The sequence below is a fragment of the Lepisosteus platostomus genome, chromosome 2 (genome assembly GCF_059453375.1).
Source record: "Lepisosteus platostomus isolate fLepPlt1 chromosome 2, fLepPlt1.hap1, whole genome shotgun sequence".
Taxonomy (NCBI): Eukaryota; Metazoa; Chordata; class Actinopteri; order Semionotiformes; family Lepisosteidae; genus Lepisosteus; species Lepisosteus platostomus.
In genome coordinates, this window is record NC_142612.1 from 1387254 (window position 1) to 1406578 (window position 19325).

Here is a 19325-nt window from a genome sequence, read left to right on the forward strand (position 1 = left end):
TATTTAATTGTAGCAATAATACATTTTTTGGTTTCTCAATGTCACTTATTGCTGTAAAAATTTGGGGGACTGTTAAGGGACTTGGACTGGGACTGTGGGATTGTCTCAAAGATTAAAAAAACCTGAAAGTTTTATAAAACGGCACATTTGCAGCTGCGAGACAAATGGATGTACTGGAATCTTCGAACATACCGCTTTTCTTTTTAAATTTTCAGCATTGAATTAACTGCTACTTGTTACTTTGCAGCTTGCATGACTGATGTGGCTCCTCACTCATCGTTTCCATGTAATTTGATTTCTGCAGACAAAATCGAGGTCAGGTAGTCATTGTGGTCAGGAACCTGCTCCATGTCAATAAGAGTATGATTAACAGTACTTGAACAAGAGAAGTTTGCATAAGATGCCTTGTTTTGCCAAGCAGTTGATGTTGCAGTGTGACAGGAAAATTATGATAGCCACTTGTGTGGTGAACTACAGTATACAAGCAGATTTGGACATGCATGGAGTCTGCCACATTTCCTTTCAATCAGTGCACCTGTTGCCAAGATGGAGGCAGTCTGATTTTAGGACATACAGTACAGTAATGGGCGTCAACTGTTTGCTCAGTACAATAATACCTCCTATTTTTTTTTGTCTACGGCATTTTTTCTGGTGTTTTTGAATACTACTATGCCTAAGATGATACAGTTCTTACAAAACCAGCAGACAGATGACAGTGTAAAATTTTAGAACAAAGTGGCAAAGAGTAACTTAACCTATTTTAATTGTATTCTTACAGTGTTCATACCTGACATATTTTACAGTTAGCTGGCTGATCTATTTTTGAATATGAGCAGTCTGTGGCAAAGGCCATAAGATTCTATTGACCTGTGTAATTACCATGACAAAAGTCCTTCTGCAACTGATTTGGAAGCTGCTGAGATCACCCATATTCAATTCCATTTGTTAGAAAATTTTAGGAAGAATATTTAGAAAGAGAATCATCTAGGGTAACATTTTTTGTCACATACCGTATCAACCATAAGTTTTACTCACTATACTGTCCCTGGTAAGCTGAAAGTAGATCAGCTACATGGTATTCTACAGGGAAAACTTGAAATTTGGGATAGAAAAGAAAAATCATTACAATGACTTGAGGCGTCCATGCTTAGTTGGAAGCCTAATAAATATTGAGACACCCTCCACATATTAATATTTCAACACTGCAATAAATGGATATAGTCTGTTTGACAAGGGATCCTAATATAAACACCTTGATAGAGAGTGAATGAATGAAGTGCAATATATCTTACATTGCCTTTTGCATTTAAATGGGTTATTATTCAGTTGCGCAGGTATTTTTTACTGAAAAAAAACCCCCACTTAATTAAGTCAATATCAGAATGAAGTAAGAAATTTGGAATTAAATACAGAACTAAGCTAAAAATATATACACATGTAAATATGTCAGGACTAATGGCATTTATTTTATTGGCAGCCTTTAAGCTCTCTTTTCAATTACATTTCCATGCATGCAAATTGGTTTGGATCTCCCTAAAATATTTAAAATATTTAAATTGAAAACAGTTATGTGTTGTTTATTAAAATTTGTCAAGAGCAGTAATGCAAAAAGCCCTCTGGTGTTTGCCTATAACTCAAGTCCAAATGGGAGATTCCTTAATCTTTTCACTCAGCTGTCCTTTCCAAGCTCTTTTACATGGTCCGTGTCTCAAAATAAGTCATAAACTTGCAGCTGCTGCTATGGAAACAGCTGATTTGCAGTTATTTTGAAGCTACTCCCTAGATCCTGAGGCATAAAAATCTTTGCCCTTTTCCAGGAGATGGGCTGCTTCTTAAAGTATATTTTACAAGCAGTGGAACAGGCCTTTATTTTTCATTTCTCCAGCTGAGCAGTGTGTTCAGTGTGCTGTGTGTCAGTAGGCCTGAGATGAATAAGGAAGAAAACATGCTTCATTCTTTTTTCCAAACAGTTTGTTGGATCATAATATCTAACCATATTTTTGTTAAAAAGCTGCACAGATTATTTTCCAAGAACCTTGTTGTTCTTTTAGAAAAACTAAATGGCATGTCTAATTCCATTCAAGAACTATATCTATAATAACTATAGCTTTGATTTGATATTGATTTGATATGTTAGATATAAGCAGTCAAAAACTATGTAGAAAAGCATGACTCCTTCTTCTCTCCAAAGCACAATAACAAAAGTTGGATATGATTATTGGCAGCTGAAAGATACGCAATTCTAGTAGGAAAAGTATTTGTTGGTAAATATTTCCCCCTTTCATAACCACAGTTCTTACAGGAGGCTTGCTCAGGGTATGGTGAGAAGAGACTGCTGAAAGATTTAAATTGCCAGAGGCTGACACTTGAGATGCTTAGGTGTACTGCATCCCCCGATTCTCCATTCCCCTTCAGCTGTCTTCTATGAATACATTACAGTCTTAAAGCAGCAAGAGGCTAAGGTAGCTTTTGCCTTTTCTTTTTCCAGGTTTTCAAGCCCTTTTCTCACAACTAGTTGTTTGGCTACACTTTCAATAGGGAAATAGCGTCACATGTAAAGACAGTGTACGGAAACAATTAGATCCAAGATTTGCTGATAGAAAACTCATTTATTTTTAGTGGGAAAAAAAACAAGACCAAAAAAACTATCTGAAAGCAATTTCCAAGGAACTGTGGATACAAGGTACAATATGGCAATTTCACCTTGGAGAAGTAGATCATGCCTGGCATACACATACAGCATGTGTATATTGTACATTAAGTTTTTATATATTCAAGTTTTATATAATAATTAGATTTTATATGGCCATTGTTTAGGGAACATCATCTTCCAACCAAGGTTTTAGCTGCATGATTCTACCTATAAACATTTTCTACTGAAACTTAAATATTGCTTTTTTCTACTAATTTTACACAGGGCATCTTTCATTGCATTTTTCAGCAGTTATTATAGACGTATTCATGGTTTAGTCATCTTTTTCTATCAGATTTCCATACTGTACATACTCTGCAGGTTAATACCCTATTGCTTTTGATTAGCTCTGCTACAGTTCAAACTCTGAATGGACTAAAAACAACAGCATTTGAGATGGAAGAACCAGAAATATTCTTTCTGAAATACAATTTTGTCATATATATACTATTTAAACTTCATATTTTTTAAATATAACATTAGTGTATTTGTTTCAAATTATTGTATAGATAAAAGAAAGTAGAAAAGTTGCTGTGTTACACACACATTTTAAACTGTTATTACTAATTAAACTACACTAAACTGAAGAGAAATCCAAGAAATAAATGAGTTTTTGATTGGGGATAGTGATTTATACTTTAAATTTCTCTCTGTCAATACGTAAAACAGAATTGTCTTACTAAGAACAAGGCTCTCATGAATGTATTATGAAGCAGCAGGGGCGGAAAACATTTGGGATCTTGGATTTTATGTTGAGTTTTTTCCCTCTGTCTAAAAGAAATACGATTCAAGGATATAAAGGAGTCTGACTATTGCTCAGTAGTATAAATTCTTTATTAATATACTCCAAATCATTATTTCCTACAGTATATCCCAAACCAAAGATTCATTGTGATATATAGCTGATTCTAAAGCCCAGTCTATATTAAAATACGTTTAAATTATTGCTTTATTATTTTGGGCATAATAAAAATAAGAATTTTATTGTTTTAAATAATAATTATTAATGATCTTAAATAAAGAAAGAGATCACTATGCTCTTCTATAGATACATTAAGTATGAATTTCTCTCTTCAAGAATTCTTAATGATTTACCATGGCTGTCATGCAGGTTTTCCATACTAACTTCGTCATTAATCCAATAATTGTTTTTACAGTCATCTTTCTGAAGTCCTTCAGAGTCAGATACTACTACTACTACTACTACTACTACTACTACTACTAATAATAATAATAATGTTACAGGTCTGTGAGTTCCAGTTTCCTAACTTATGCAGACATGGAAATCCCCACAAGTCAGCTCGTAAAATCTATGAACACCTTACATGAAAACAAATGGAAAGACAAAAAACATAAGAGGCTTTTATAAATATAATAAATTAACCACTGATAGTTAATTTAAAATCTGTTAACCATTAATCCTAATCAGGACCAAATGACCATCTCTAAATGGATGCTCACAAAGGAATGGGAACCAATTTCCCGATTTTAACCAAGGATCACTTGTAGTGCATTGGTATGCTTCATGTAACTCAGGAGAGATTTGTGAATTCCACAGTATAAGGAGTTAGAACCCTTATTCTGATAATGATTATGCCTCTGTTCTTGGCCCTCACTTCTCTCTACCCTTTTTGTAGCACCCTGTCCTGGTGCCTTAGTTTATTTAGTGGTCCATTCCAATGGTGGCTGGCATAATGACTTCTCTAAGAATGGCCAAATCACTGATGCACGTAAATATCAGAGTATGTCTGTGAGGACAAAGAGCTGTTTTTGTGCTACTGTAATCTTATAATAATAATAATAATTGCTTACACTTATATAGCGCTTTTCTGGACACTCCACTCAAAGCGCTTTACAGGTAATGGGGACTCCCCTACACCACCATCTGTGTGTAGCATCCACCTGGATGGTACTGTCATCTTGGTAAAACTGATTCACCCATATAATTATATATATTTTTAAATAGATTAAACTATGAATAACAACATGAAAAGATACAAAAGCAACATGTTCATAGCTGGATTCCACCAGTGGCATTTTCAGAAAGTCTGCTGTTAGTTGTAGATTGTTATCTGTTTTCATTACAGTACAGTACATCTGAAAAGATACACGTATTATTCAAAATATTGTGTGCTACGGTTCTTTTGTTTATTTCTCTGCAATACAATTTACTTGAATGAGAATATTACAATGTATTAAATACTAATAAACAGTACAACAGGTGTTTCCCAGCAAAATTATTATAACTCTTTTTATACCTTACTGCCAACAATCTCTACGGACTTGTCAAGACATTCACTTACATAGGTTACGAAAGGAAACGTATGCCCAAATTTTAAGCTAAACCAGTAAATCATGTTTTCCTTCTAGGGTTTTACACTACTTTTCCTCATTTTTAATAATGATTATTTACTGAAATAATGTCAGCATCAATTGCTTTGTACCCAGAGTACAAAGATTACAATCAGGAAAACTGTGCAATGTACTGTACCTCAACAATTCAGAAGAATTCTGATTTAATTAAAGAGTAGCATAATTGCTTAGGTTCTAGTTAAGGTGGCCATCAAAGTGTCAACTCTTATCTTTCAATTAAGTGGATTTACTATGGTGAAGGCAAATGTTGGTCGTCTCTGGAAAGAAAAAAATTAGAGCTTCAGGACCTAAATTCCGACTGATTCTGTTAAAGTCAAAATCATTATTTTGTAGGAGGCATAAAGAAACAATATACAGTATATTATAATGAATATTGTTTTTTTTTCTTTTCATGGTGATGTAGCGCAATTACTGTAAAAGTTGCAAAAGAAGGACTATAATAGATTCCATTTTGTTCCCAGGGAATTTCTTTAACTCAGAATGAATCAGTTTTTTATCTTGCCAAATTTTATTTAAATAACACAAGATACGATTAAATCCAGTACACTGACAAGATGAATACAATACAAGATGGTTTATCAGACCACTGGAGTGGATTGGTATTTTAAGCAGACATCTAATAATAAATGTTGTAGGTTATGGTGACATCTTGGATATGTCCTTCACCTTCATTTCTTCTGTCAAGAAATAAAAGACTGGTTTGGCGATGGTTGAAATTCAAAACAAACCATATATCCAAATCAGGATGAGCAAAAAATGTCTGTAAAACCAGCAGCAAATTCTATTTAAGCAGAATCAGAATCCTGTCTGTACAAAGTAAATACCTGATTACTATGGACCTGTTATTATGAAAATTACTGGCAATCTGAAAACTGTACTCTTGTGCTACTGTATATAAGGTATCTGTTATCTTTTGTTCTGCACAAGAACAGATCCACCCTACCACTGCGAGAGGAAAAAAAATCTATGTTGATTAATATTAGTACAAATCATACTTACAGCAGGCTTCAGTTATCCATATAAACCACGGTGTTTTTAAAGATGTAGGATGAATGAAAACCATGGTTGAGTACTATTCCTCACCTTGGAGAGAGAGAGGGATACACAGCCTCACTGACAGCCTTTGTGGAAGTGAAGGTCTACCAGAAGTTACTAATAGACAAATCGTACAGTAGTAAATGTAGATTTTTATGGGAAACAGGACTATTACAGATTAGAGAAGATGTAATTTTCATTCCATAAGACTGAAACAGTTATAAATGGAATATAATTTGAGGTTTTGATGCTTCAGTGTTGGAACAAGATCAACATTTGTCAGTTATACCAAAAATCAAAATAGACTACAGCTTTAATGCGGGTATCCATGTTTTCTTAAGTGTGAGTGCAAGGAGGACTTCAATGTAATACTTGACAAAGTATGATTTGAAAGTAACTCATACTTTAATCACTGAGAGAAGCAATAACATTTTTTGCTGAGGGGATTACAAACTGCTTTGTAACTACATGTCTCTTCAACCCAATATTTCTGCTGCATGTTAATTCAAATTGTATGTAATCATGAAAACTTTATACCACATTTTATTATTTATGCCATGTTCCTAGACTCAGAGAAAGAGAATTGTTACTGGCGGGCAGTGTAGGAATTGAATGCGTTCTGTCACTCAGCAAAAACATTCTACCTTGAAATCACGTAATCTAGATTTAGCATTCAAAGTAAAGTCCATCTGAATAATGATCAGATGTTTCCCTCTGGAGGATACTTATATTTAAAAATAATTAAAAGCTTTGACTCTGTAGTTAATTAGACAACAGTGCTGACAAGTTATAGGAAGTTAAAATATAATAGTGATGGATTATTCATTAAATCAGTTTAATAGCTGAATGCTTTGCATATTAATTTTTTTTATTTCCATATGAATTATGGTTTGAAAAAAAAACTTGCTGTTCAGTGTCTATATAAAACCTACAGTATATATATATATTTTGAGCATCAAAAAAGAAAATAATCACTGTATAATTACAACTAATTCTCAAAAGTAATTATCAGGAAAATAAGTGTGTGGAGAAACTATTGGAAGCAATATTACCCATATATCTGAATGCTTTGTACCATGTAGATTTATAGATTGAATATGGTACAAAATGTATGTACTGTACAGCAGATGATGCCGTGTGAGATTCTGTCCAATCCCTCTTATTGAGTCTAGGCAAGTAGATGCCTGATCACTGGTCTCTGAGTCCTTGATGCCACTCATCATCCTAGCTCATAGAATAAATACGTTCAATGGGTTCTGACAAGTAGGACATCCTAGTCATAACTTCTCTATCCCCAGAAAATGATACATGGGCATCATCTGTATATGTCTTTCCCTGCTGGAATGTTGTCGTGTCAGAATGAGCCAGCAGGAAGAGCAGCAAGTGAAAACCCAGGCTTGGATCAATCAGGTTGCAATCAATCACTACAGTTGTGAAGTCTGAGTCTGAAACTCACACTTTACAGTCTGAGGTATGAAGCGCATAGACACTTACACTCCTGCCCAGTTCATCACACCTGATCCTCTCCTTTGAAATGGGTAAGGTGTCATGGTTCATGGTCTTCTGGATTGTGGCTTCTCATTGGCAAGACTGTATTTGAGGTGTAGAGCTGCACCAGCATGCGTAGTCTGCAAAGGAACAAGTAATAGGTTTATTCCGTGCTGAAAAGAGAAGAGAGAAAACACAACATTTCCGCTGTGAATCCTTCTTCAGGTGTAAGGGGGGGACAGCTGTATTTGACTGTCAATGTTAAGTTTTTTTTTCTCTGAACTCTCTAGATAGTGAGTGTTAGCCTTAGTCCAGCTTCCAACATACAAACGGTATGAAGACATTGTTCTTTTGGTGACTTGGTTGTATCAGTTCATTTCTGTGATGTTCATTTTTGATTTAGACTAGTCTTGACATTCAGCTGGTTAAATTAACTTGTCACCTCTGCCCAATCAGCTCTCTCACTAATGAGGTGATTTAGTGTTCCTGTAAAAAACAGTCAATTGAGTGTATCAGTTAGTCATGAATGATCAATTAATCAAAATGCCACAAAAACATTTAATCAATCAAAAAGCCATATGCTGTTTTCCATAAATATACATGTGTGGAATGCTGTTTCTTTTAATGTTCAGTACACAGCAGATTCTATCACTCTTCATTTTACTTTTTTCTTTGGGGATTGTAAAATCCCAAACATCTACTTTGATAACAGGATAAACGGATTATCTGTTTAATAGCAAGGACACTGGCAAACAGGGTAACGATTTTTATATCAAAAGGTTGTATTTTATTTCTACCTTTTCTTTCAAGATATTCAAAGGTGGCAAATACTTCAAATAGAGAAGGGCATGGTGTAGAGGTAAGTATCATGAAACAACAGAAACAAATGGGTATAGAAATAACATAAAATGAACATAATACAGAGTCAGCTTGGGCTACTCCACTTTGAAACCCAATATTTCACCAAATGCAATAAATGATGATTCATCAAAATATGCTTTATTTAATTCAGCCACTGTCATTTGATTGAAAACATTTTTTTTTTTATTGTGTAATGGAAAAGATCTAAGATTAACACATACTGTACATACTTTTATTTTCAGGGCTACTGCAGCACCCTCAACTAACAGCTGATGTGATAACAGTTCACTAACAGGAAGCAGCAACATGAGATTGGACAGTTTGGCTGTTTACACCTTACGGTGTGACTTACACAGTGGATTTGATCAGGTTAACTGTAAGGTTATGAAATGTTGAGAAAATGTATTATTTTCATTCATTAACTTAATTAAAGTACTAACATGTTTAATTTTAACATAGATTTTGTATTTAAATACTTGTTCCTTTTAATTTTTAAAAAAATATTCGTATGCCCCATATTATGTTCATTTCTTATTATTTGAATTTTCTATGCTGCACATGTTCTTTGGTTTATGGCCACTGTAGTATAAACGTTTAATCTTTTTTTAAATCTCACCCCAATCCTTTAAGTCAGGAAAAATGCAAACTATAGCTATTATAGACTTTGCAATAGCATCTTAAAACAGTTTTTTTAGCTAACAGTCAACATCTGTTTTTTTAGTGCTAAAGTAGAAGATGTAATAAAGAAATGATATATAAACCCTGGCAGATGCTAAACTAACAGGGTGGCATGACCGCTACAACAAGACTGTTGGCAGACAGACCTTCAAAGCAACAAAGATAAAAAACACAATAATTTATGGATCCATGTTCACCTAAGTAATTTGTAATTGAATCTGAGAAAGTCTTTTTTTCCCTAAACAAGTCAGTTTACAATCCAGAGCTGTGCTGTAATATTTCAGAAGCAGTCCAACTGATTGATGATTCTACAGTCAATTCAAAACATTTTGGATGGAAACATCCCTCAAATCAAGCCTTGAAAAATAATAAAATCAAAAGTTTATCCTCTTAATTTTCTGGAACTAAAAGAAACCAATTTAAAACATTAACTAATTTTCTATTGAAATAAAATTGAAATGTAAAGGACCGGCCCTTAAATTAATTAATATACCACAATTTACATAAACCTATAGACTATAGCACTGCTAAACAATTCAAATGTAAAAGTATATGAATTTGTCTGTAAAACTATCTTTATGAATCTGTAACAGTCATTTTTGTTAGTGACGGGCTATTAATAAAACCACGTGCAGGTCTCGAGATGCGGTCTGACAGCTAAGGCATACAAGACAGGAGATAGAACTAGGAGGTAGTCAGAACGTAGTCGGGCAAACAAATCCGAGAGGGGCGAGACGAGCGAGGTCGCGAGGAATCTAAAACCAAAGAGTTGTAGGTGAGGGGATCCAGACGTAGAGAGGGTGTCAGGAAAGGAGGGCAGGGCGGGGCGGGGCGGGGCGGGGCGGGGCGGGGCAGGTTTGAGGCTCAGGAGGCAGATGAAGTCCTAATACCGAGCACTGGTAGCAGTGAGCAGAGGGTTTAAATAGTTGCGGGGAAAAGCTGTGGCGTGAAGATTGAATCATTTCGAGTTAATTGGTGCCAGGTGTGCTTGTTACATTTTTTTTCCAAATTAAAATATTTAATGATTGTTTTTATTTGTGATTCAAAATTCACTGCAAAATTCACTGAGATGCATGCACTATTGTTCCGGTTCTATGAACAGTTGCTGCAATACAAAAAAAAATAGCAACATAAAAAAACTGAAGAAGGCTCCACAGACAAAACATTGTGTTTATTTTCTTCTCTTTTGAGCATGGAATAAACCTTTACTTGCTCCTTTGCGGTTTAAGCATGCTGATGCAACTACAGTACCTACTCGAACTTCTTCAACATAAAAAAAACTTACCTTGTGAACTTACAGAATTCAGATGTTAAGTCAAACTGTAATTAATGTGACAACATGAATATAAAGGGATAGTGTACTTTATTTTTACACTTTAAGTTAATTAGTCTGGCTGAGGAGATGACAGCCCTGGTCATCAGGTCAAAACCCTCTCACTGAGAGGAATGAGCCAGGGAGGCTGCAGCAAGGGTGAAATTGTGGGGAATGTACACACATCGGGTTAACCAGGCAAAATATTGATATGTGGAAGTGCAGGATTATAAGTAAAGCTCCTTCCAAATTTTTGTTTAGCAGTACATTAATACTTTGCTCATAATCTTCTGTGAATAGTTCATACAGGAAGCAGTACTCTTCAGCAGGATATTAATTCCAAGTTAATAACGGACTGAATCCAGGATATGTCTGTAGTCAGTGCTGTGTACGGTCCTACCATGCTTTGATTTCTCTCTGTACTGGGCAACCACACAATCACCTCAAAGTTGTAGAAAAGCTTATTTTGTTAGAGGAAGGCATCTTCTGTGGCTTTGGAAACTGTACTGAAAGGACTTACCTTTTTTATGATTAGCAGTGTGTCATTTTGGAGATGGTTTGAAATAAACATTTAGCGCAGAGCATCATGAAAGATTCTGGACTGCATTCAGTATAGTTTATATTTGATTTTCATTTTGCATCAGATTTCCCTCTTAAGCTCGATCAAATTATATTAGGTCTCTAAAAAAATCTATCTGTGTTCACAAACATACATGTATTACAGTTTGTACAGTTTTTATTTACATGATACTGATAAAAAATAACTATCGAAGACATTCCATCTTCTTTATGAAGTGTATGTTTCTTTTGTAAATAAAAAAAATAAATTTAAGATTAAAACAGGGTTTTTATTTTTTTACTAAGATAGTTTTCTTTATATACATGAAATGAAAATTTACTAAAAATACTGTGCAATTTAGGAGGCAAGTACAGCTTATTCTTTGTACTGTATCTGGTACTAAATGACTTACATCCTTGAAATGGCAATATGTGTGTCTTGGACAAGGACATCGCCTGTGCTCTGTACAGTCCTGCTGTTAACTGTTGTCAGTATTTAAAATGGGATACTATTAAGATGCACTTTCATTGTGGAACTGACATCTAAATCAAATCCCAGCTCAAGAGACACTGCCAGCACAATTCCTCTGGAGCTATCAGTCTTTCATGAGAGTGATTCAGGATTTCATTCAACCAGATGACCATCAATGCAGGAGCAGGTGGATCACGTGTGGGAAAAAAGGACAGATCAACCTTCCAGCAGACAAGTGCTGCTTATCTCCACCACACTCACAGGCAGCAGCCTGTCACTCAAGGAGTGCTGTCATGTAAATTGCATACAGGTGATGGATATTTTAACTCCCATATGTGCAAGTAAAGGCAGCACTGTGGAGCAGCAGTTAGCATTGGTGCCTCACAACTCTGGGTCCTTTGTTCATTTCAGGACCTGGGGTGCTGTCTGCATGGAGAGTGTATGCCCTCCCTGTGTTTGCATGGGTTTCATACCACAGTTCAAAGATACTGGCAGGTTAATTGGCTGCTGGGAACACTGGCCCTCGTGTGAGTATGTTCATGTCTGTATCTCTGTGCTCTGTACATCTTCATGCCACTGTGGCTTATAAATGTGGGGGAACTAATGACTGGCCATCTGGTGGAGGAGTGCCTTTTCGCTCCCTTGAAGGAGAATGGGATTTGCTCAGCTAGCTCACTACTGTCACACTGGGTTAGCCGAGGTCAAATTCCATGCAGAGCCTTCCCCGATAGCTTCTTTTCCTTATGTGGAATTTAACTCCCTCTGAGTACTAATTACTCTTTCAGAGCAGCTGTGTTTCATTCTGCAGGTTCCCTCTATTAACAGAGGTCCATCCTGACATACTGCATGGGCGATGTTAAAATACAAGTACCAGACCTGTTTAAAATACATCAATACTACAATGTTAACATTATTGACTAATACATTATAATCATCTTAATTTACATTCTGAAACATAACAATACTACTAACACAATACTATTCAGGCAACAGGGGGTGTCCTTTGATCATTTATGACATCTATTTTCTGATATACCTGAAAAAGGCTCCAGCCTCCTCATTTTCTATTTGTACTCATGTCCAATTGGTTTTCCATAGTCATCATGTTGAAAAGCAATGATCTTGTTTTATTTTTTGTAATTAAAGATTGTAGCATTGTAGTTGTTGGATACTTGTAACATTGAAACATAGTATAAATGCCAAGACAAATTAAATGAGGTCAGTCTGTTTATATGTAGTGAAATCATAAATACATATTTGAATATGCTTTTTAAAATTCCCGCTGCTAAGTGGGAACTGCTAACCTACAAGTGCCACATAAAGAGAAGGGGAAAGACGGGAGAGGATGTATCATTCACAGTACAGCTGCAGTGGGCATTTTTACTCAGATTCCTCTTTTTTCTCATTCTTAGCTTTCAATTAGATGTGAGAATCTTTTAAACAAAGTTATATTTACCATGAGTTTTAGTCAACAAACGTTCAAAACGAAAAACATGTTAATCAAATTAAGATAGAAAAGATAATAATGGAATTATTGATGTGGACCTTAGTCAGAACCTAAACTTTGACACCTATTCTACCAATCCAGGTACTGTATATACAATCTGCAAAACATACCTGAAGATATGGAAATTCTAGTTTTACTAATTCTAGATTTAATTTATTCTAGATACTGTACTTGAGCAAACCTCATGTTTTGTATCTGCATCTACAGTATATCTAGAGATCTATTTATGCACAGTATAATTCTGTAATATGGCATAATATCTAAAGTAATATGGTGTGATATGTAAAGCAAACTTACATTTTTCTATAGGTTTCCTATACAGTAATTACAGGAAATTACTATACGTAATTAGTTAAGATATATACATTACATTCTTAGTAAACTGCTTAATCTAGAGTTCAATCAATACAAACACTGTAGACGTGTTCAAGGAGAATTAAAGGATTAAGAGAACTTTATTAGTTATGAGTGAAATTAATTGTAACGGTATAATTTGCATTATGTAAACAGGAAGAAATATCCACCATGTCGCACCGATACCTCAAGGCCATTCGCACATACAAACACTAAGGAGGCTTCCAAACCTTTAAAAAAAATATTTTTTAACTTCACAAAAGAACATAAAAATAGCTTTAAAAATTGTAAACCGTTGTTATATGCTGCAAAACGAACTAAAGCAAAACTCTCCTCATTCTCAAATGTCTGGGTGAGACACCCTTATATACACACACCCAAACATGAACCCTTTTCAAATGATTAATCAGTCAGTATTGCACCTCCCGATGAAACTGTATGTATTTTTGAGGGATTTTTGGCAGCCTCTACTGGCAGAGCCATGTTTGTTACAGTCCTACCATGTCACATCCTGCCACAGTAGAAAAAAAAGTCAGCTGTTGGTTTACAAAGAGTTTCTAAACAACAGCCGACTGCAGGATTTCAAACAGCGCTTCTTTTTTTTGTCTTTAATAGTTTTCAACTTACTATTCCATCTTGGTCTTGTCACCATAATTCAGTATATTGGATACTTTTGGTTTGTTTCCAAAGTAACACTGACACCTTCCCTGTTTCAGGTCAAAGATACTGATGTGGTTAAATTGTTTTGGAAAATGAGGTGTGACCTAGCTGCCCTTGTCCTGATGGTTACTCATTTTGAAATTCTTCAAGGTCTAAAAATTTCATAGTTCCTCCTACTCGTAAAAAACATCCAATAATTTTACAAGGAAAATGAGCTTCTAGAATGAGGAATAAAAGGCTGCAGGTTATAAAGGGATTTCAATTCACTGGTATTATAAAGAAAGAGTGCTAAATCATTATGCCAATGTGTTTCAGGTTGACTTGCTTTTATATTAAAACAAACTGTGACTTTGCCTTCTGGAGTGTGTGCATCTTTTACCCTTGGATCAATACTTGTTTCGTAGTTCTTAAAGACATAGTTTTTACAAGCTTTACAAGCAGTCTGACATAAGAATGTCCTGCAGGTATCCAAGGTTTGAGAATGCAGGTAATGCACAAAATAATTTTCTTCACCATTCTTTAGGAGAAACTAAAGATGGAGATGTTTTTTAGATGAAGTAAGAGTAAAATAACATTTTTCCAGGTACATTCTTGACATGTTTATGTACAATATATGGACTGTACATAGTATACAGTCCATATACTGTACTTTCCTGCACAAGAAACAATGTGCATAACAGGGTAAAGCATGAGAGAGAGGAGCTCATAATCCTTTAATGTTACAAAATCCTGCTCATTTCCGAACAATTTCTTTCTTTCTCTGGTTTAGACATTCAGTTTGAATACTGGCAGCAGCTCTCACTCCACCAACACCTCACTGACTTCAGTGAAACGTTTAAATCCAATCAAGTGGCAGAGCATTCCATGGTCTCGCGAGTTCCTATTCAAACTTTGCTAGGGGTTTTAAGCTGCCTTTGAAGACATTGTTCCTTAGAATAAATATTGTCCCAAAGATGCATGAGACACAAATTTTCTGACAGTTCTTAACTGAAGCTCGGGAGGTATAACAGGCCAGTTTCCCCCAGCTGCTCTGAGTCATAGTCATTATTGACTTCACATTCATCAGGTTTCAGTGCAGAGAATATAATATACTATATGTATGGTTAAAAGGCATAAGTAACCTTTCCTTATATGATAAGTAAAATACTAATGCATTAGCTTTAAGTTAATTTAAATAATATTAACCAACTGAAACAAACTGCAGTAATCACAGACTCAATCATCTACAGTAAATAACAAGAATCCCTCATCTGCATCCAGTGGACGTCTGTACTTTCTCTCTCCTTTTTATGGGAAATACTCTGCTCCGTGATTAACACACCCCACTGTAATGAAAGGGGCAACAAAACTGTCAGCAAGCCTGTAAAGTCGTCTCCAGTCAGTCATTCCCCATACCGCTGACACAACTGGGCACGTTCGTTGTATTATAAAAACAAGATCACGTTGAGGTGTGGATGCTGGATAGTGATTACCTAGAGAGCCTCACTCACTACCTAGATTCATGGTCCTGGTCTGTTCTGCCAATAAGCTGAAATTTGCTCCAGCCTTTGGCTCGGTTTCCCCCTGCTCTTCTCTTCCATGTTGTACAAGATCAAATCAGCCAGACCAAATTTTGTGAATAAACGAATTTTGTGACAGTTAAATGTGCACATTTTGAGACCCTACAGTATCCATCTCTGTATACAGTATATCTACAGTATATCACTCTCTATACAGTATATATATCAGCATCTCCACTTTTGCAGCTCCCTCTCGGTTAACTCTAAGGTTATCTCCTCCTTGACCAATCAGTCTACCCCTTAGCCAAGTGGGTTAAGCCGAAACTTATACTTCAATACTCAAACATTTGCATAGCATCTGATTCTTAGATGTTGTTATTTGTTGTGAGATTAGAGAATTTAATTTGATTCCGGTGCATGGCAAGTTGCTCTCTTATGGAATCTGGTTTCATCTGGAATGTTGTCTTTCCCTTCCCTGTTGTCCTGCAGGTTATTCTTCATGTTGCTGGGACGCTTATGAGGAACAAGCTGCTTTCATCCTTTAATGCCAAGGTTTGATTCCTGTCAGCTGCAGACAATCACCTCAAAGTTGAAAAATGTATTTTTTATTAGAGGGAGGTTCTTGAATCTTTTGGCTGAAACATCTTTTTTGGAAGCTGCACTGAAAGGACTGAGATTTTGAGATTGGCAATGTGTCATTCCAGGGATGTTTTGAAACATACAATTATCCTACAATATCACGATACATTCTGAACTGTATTTTTTATAGTTTATATCTGATTTTCATTTTGCATCAGATTTCCCCTTTAAGTTCCATTTACTTATTTGTGATCTCTGAAAAAGCTCTACCCATAATCATAAGGTAATTTCCAACCACAAACTTTTTATTTACACAATAACATTAAAACCTATGCATATGTGTGCATATGTGTCAATTTCTTGTGGAATCAAATATAAGTTGACGATTAAAATGCAGCTTTTAATATCATTCATTTCTTATAGAATCACTTAGTAATTTCCCTAAAAATGAAGACAAGTACGGTTTATTCTTTCTATCTGATACTAGATGACCAACAGCCTTGAAATCATTACATGAACATCTTGGACAAGGGTACTGCCTGTGCTCTATACAGTCCTTCTGTTTACATTTGTTAGTCTTTAAAATAGTATGCTATTACTAAGATATACTTTCATTGTGGAACTGACAACCCAATCCTGTCCCTGCTCAAGAGACTGAAGACTAAAGGATGAGTATAGTATAGAGAATAAAAACAACTACAAGATCCTTTTATTTGAAAATGAAAGTACTGTATATACAATTTATATACAGTAATATGGGACAGAGATAGTGACAGGACAAACACTTGGGGGCAATAAAAGTGTCAGGCTTAAAAGGATATCACAAAGTCATAAGAAACACCTTCATATCTTCTGGACCTACAGTATGCTCAATGTCAAGGAGCTAGCGGGCTAGATGCAAAGATAATAATGTCCTTATATTTTATATCCTTACTGGAATGATTGATGCTGAAATTACTACTGAGATTAAAAAATACCATTGCTCCACATATCCTATGACAAGAAATGTGATTTAATGACATGTATTTTTATCCTTTGAGGCCAACAAAAAAATACCTTTAGAAGTTCACCATGAGCAAGTTGCAAAAAGCAGGCTTCAAAAAACCCCAGTGATTTTGTTTGTGTCAGTTATGTAATAAAATACATGAGCAATTCCCATTTTAAAATAAATACATACGATAGATGCGTAATATACTATTTATACTAAGCTTACATTGGAGTGATATAATTTGTAGAAATTCAAGGTAAAAATAAATGTTTGCAGTCTTTAATTCTACCTAAATGTTTACACTGTTTGCTATTCCTTATATTTGGGGTCATCTGTAAACTTGACTGGCTTGCTAATTATACCAGAATGTAAATCATTGATATAAAACAGGAAGACCAGTGGTATTCATATCCAGGTCGCTGTCTTACTCTGCAACTTACATCACTACAACCTGAGATGCACTCTCTGTGTTCTCTCCAATATACAGTTCATAATCCAAATACTTGCATTTTCCATTAATGCCCAACACTGGAAGCCAATTTCTCAGATCTTTGTTGATTTTTATCAAAATGTTTCTTTGTTGTGTTGTTTCTGAAAATCTAAACATACAATATTACATTCTGTTTGCATCACTCACTGCCACTGCTTTAAAGAAATCTAAAAAGTTAGTAAAGCAAAATTTACATATTCTAAAGATGTAAAGACTGGCCCCCTAATCCAAAAATGACAATTGCAAACCAAGTATATAGATAAAAAATGGCACCAAGAACAAGCCCTGAAGAATATCAGATGTGATAAACTTGGTTGAATAGGAGCAATGCCAGTTTGAACAAATTTCTAATGATGAGATAATATTTAAACTGTGAGAAACTGTAGTTGCACTAACACAAACAACCCCTCTATTCAACAAGATAACCCACAGAAGAACATGAATGGATAGAAAACCAGTTGTCTGTCAACAATAGTTCACTATAACTATAAGCTTAATGAAATAATTTTGTCCATTCTAAGTTTCCTTCTATACATTGAAGCCTTCCTAAAAAGATGTCCCATAAGATATCATTGTTAATTAATGGTAAAACAACAACGGGAAAAAAACAATTGGCAACAGGGTTATTAAATGTATAGATAGTAACAAATAGTGTTACCAAAATAGAGAATGCCCAAAATCTGAGCTGGATAACTGTGACAGGAGACTCCGTTTCCAGGTCAGCTGGCACTGGTGAGGTATCCACACGTACACACACATACAGTACACATACTGGACGCAAGCACTTCACCATCTAAACAAATTGATAAAACCAGATTCAAACACAAACTTGAACTAGTCTGGATCCCGGGGACAGCTTTGCTTGATTGCTTTAGGGATGCACATATAGAATAAAGTAAGGTTGTTCACGTAAGATCAAAATTAAATATTAACACAAACCAAACACCTGTTTCCTTGGTTTTATTAGTGAAATGGACTAACTGACTATGGCTAAATTGGTGCTTAACCCATGTGTTTCTAATAATCGTCTTGTTTTGTTGCTCACCGGCAAAATGGTTTCTCCCGCAGCCTGTAGGACCCAAACCATGGCAACAGGGGCTGGCTTAGTAGTGCCTGTTCCAGGGCTGCGCATGCGTTGATAGATGTGACAGAAGATACCATTATGAGGAGGAAGTATTTTCTTAAAATATTTATGAACACAAAAGGATTAATTATATTTTATTTTATTAAGAATATATTGATTACTAAATTGTATATTTGTTGGAAAAAGGTGTATATCAGAATTTTGATCATTATGTTGCAGAATTCCTTTTTGCTTTATAGTGTAATCTTCTAGGGGGAGGAGTTTTACCTGCAAAAGGAGCTCTTCAGCGTAGGAGAAAGAAGATAGGAGGACGCTTGCAGAAGTGTTGTGTAGGAGCTGCTTACAGCAAAACCCTTTTTTAAAAAGCGATTTATATATATATATTCTTGTAACTATAGTTTTGTGTTCCCCCCCTTGGTTAATATATATTTTTCACAGTGTTTTTTTGGGGGGTGGGTGGACGAACACAGTTCCTCACAACAAACAACTAACACCTTTGCACTTCTTTGCTATTGTGGCTGTGCCGTCTTTATAGGTGCATCCCATCTGCGTTTCTGAACTTTTAGAGGATGAGACTGTGACAATAATCAATAGTTAAAATAAACTTGAGTTCTTTTACCTTGGCTCAGCTTTGGTGAAAAGAGTAATATGTCAGGTACACTGGGTCAAATATTTATTAACAATGACAATGACAC

The 19325-nt window shown here is 35.3% G+C and overlaps 1 long non-coding RNA gene across 1 annotated transcript; it reads right to left on the reverse strand.

The window, feature by feature from the left end:
* Positions 1–5554: 5554 nt before the first annotated feature.
* On the reverse strand, positions 5555–18672 carry LOC148675644 (uncharacterized). Its single transcript, XR_015940843.1, has 4 exons — positions 18592–18672; positions 7595–7728; positions 6065–6148; positions 5555–5742 (listed from the first exon to the last, which is right to left on the reverse strand). It is a non-coding gene; the product is annotated as an uncharacterized LOC148675644 (long non-coding RNA).
* Positions 18673–19325: the final 653 nt, after the last annotated feature.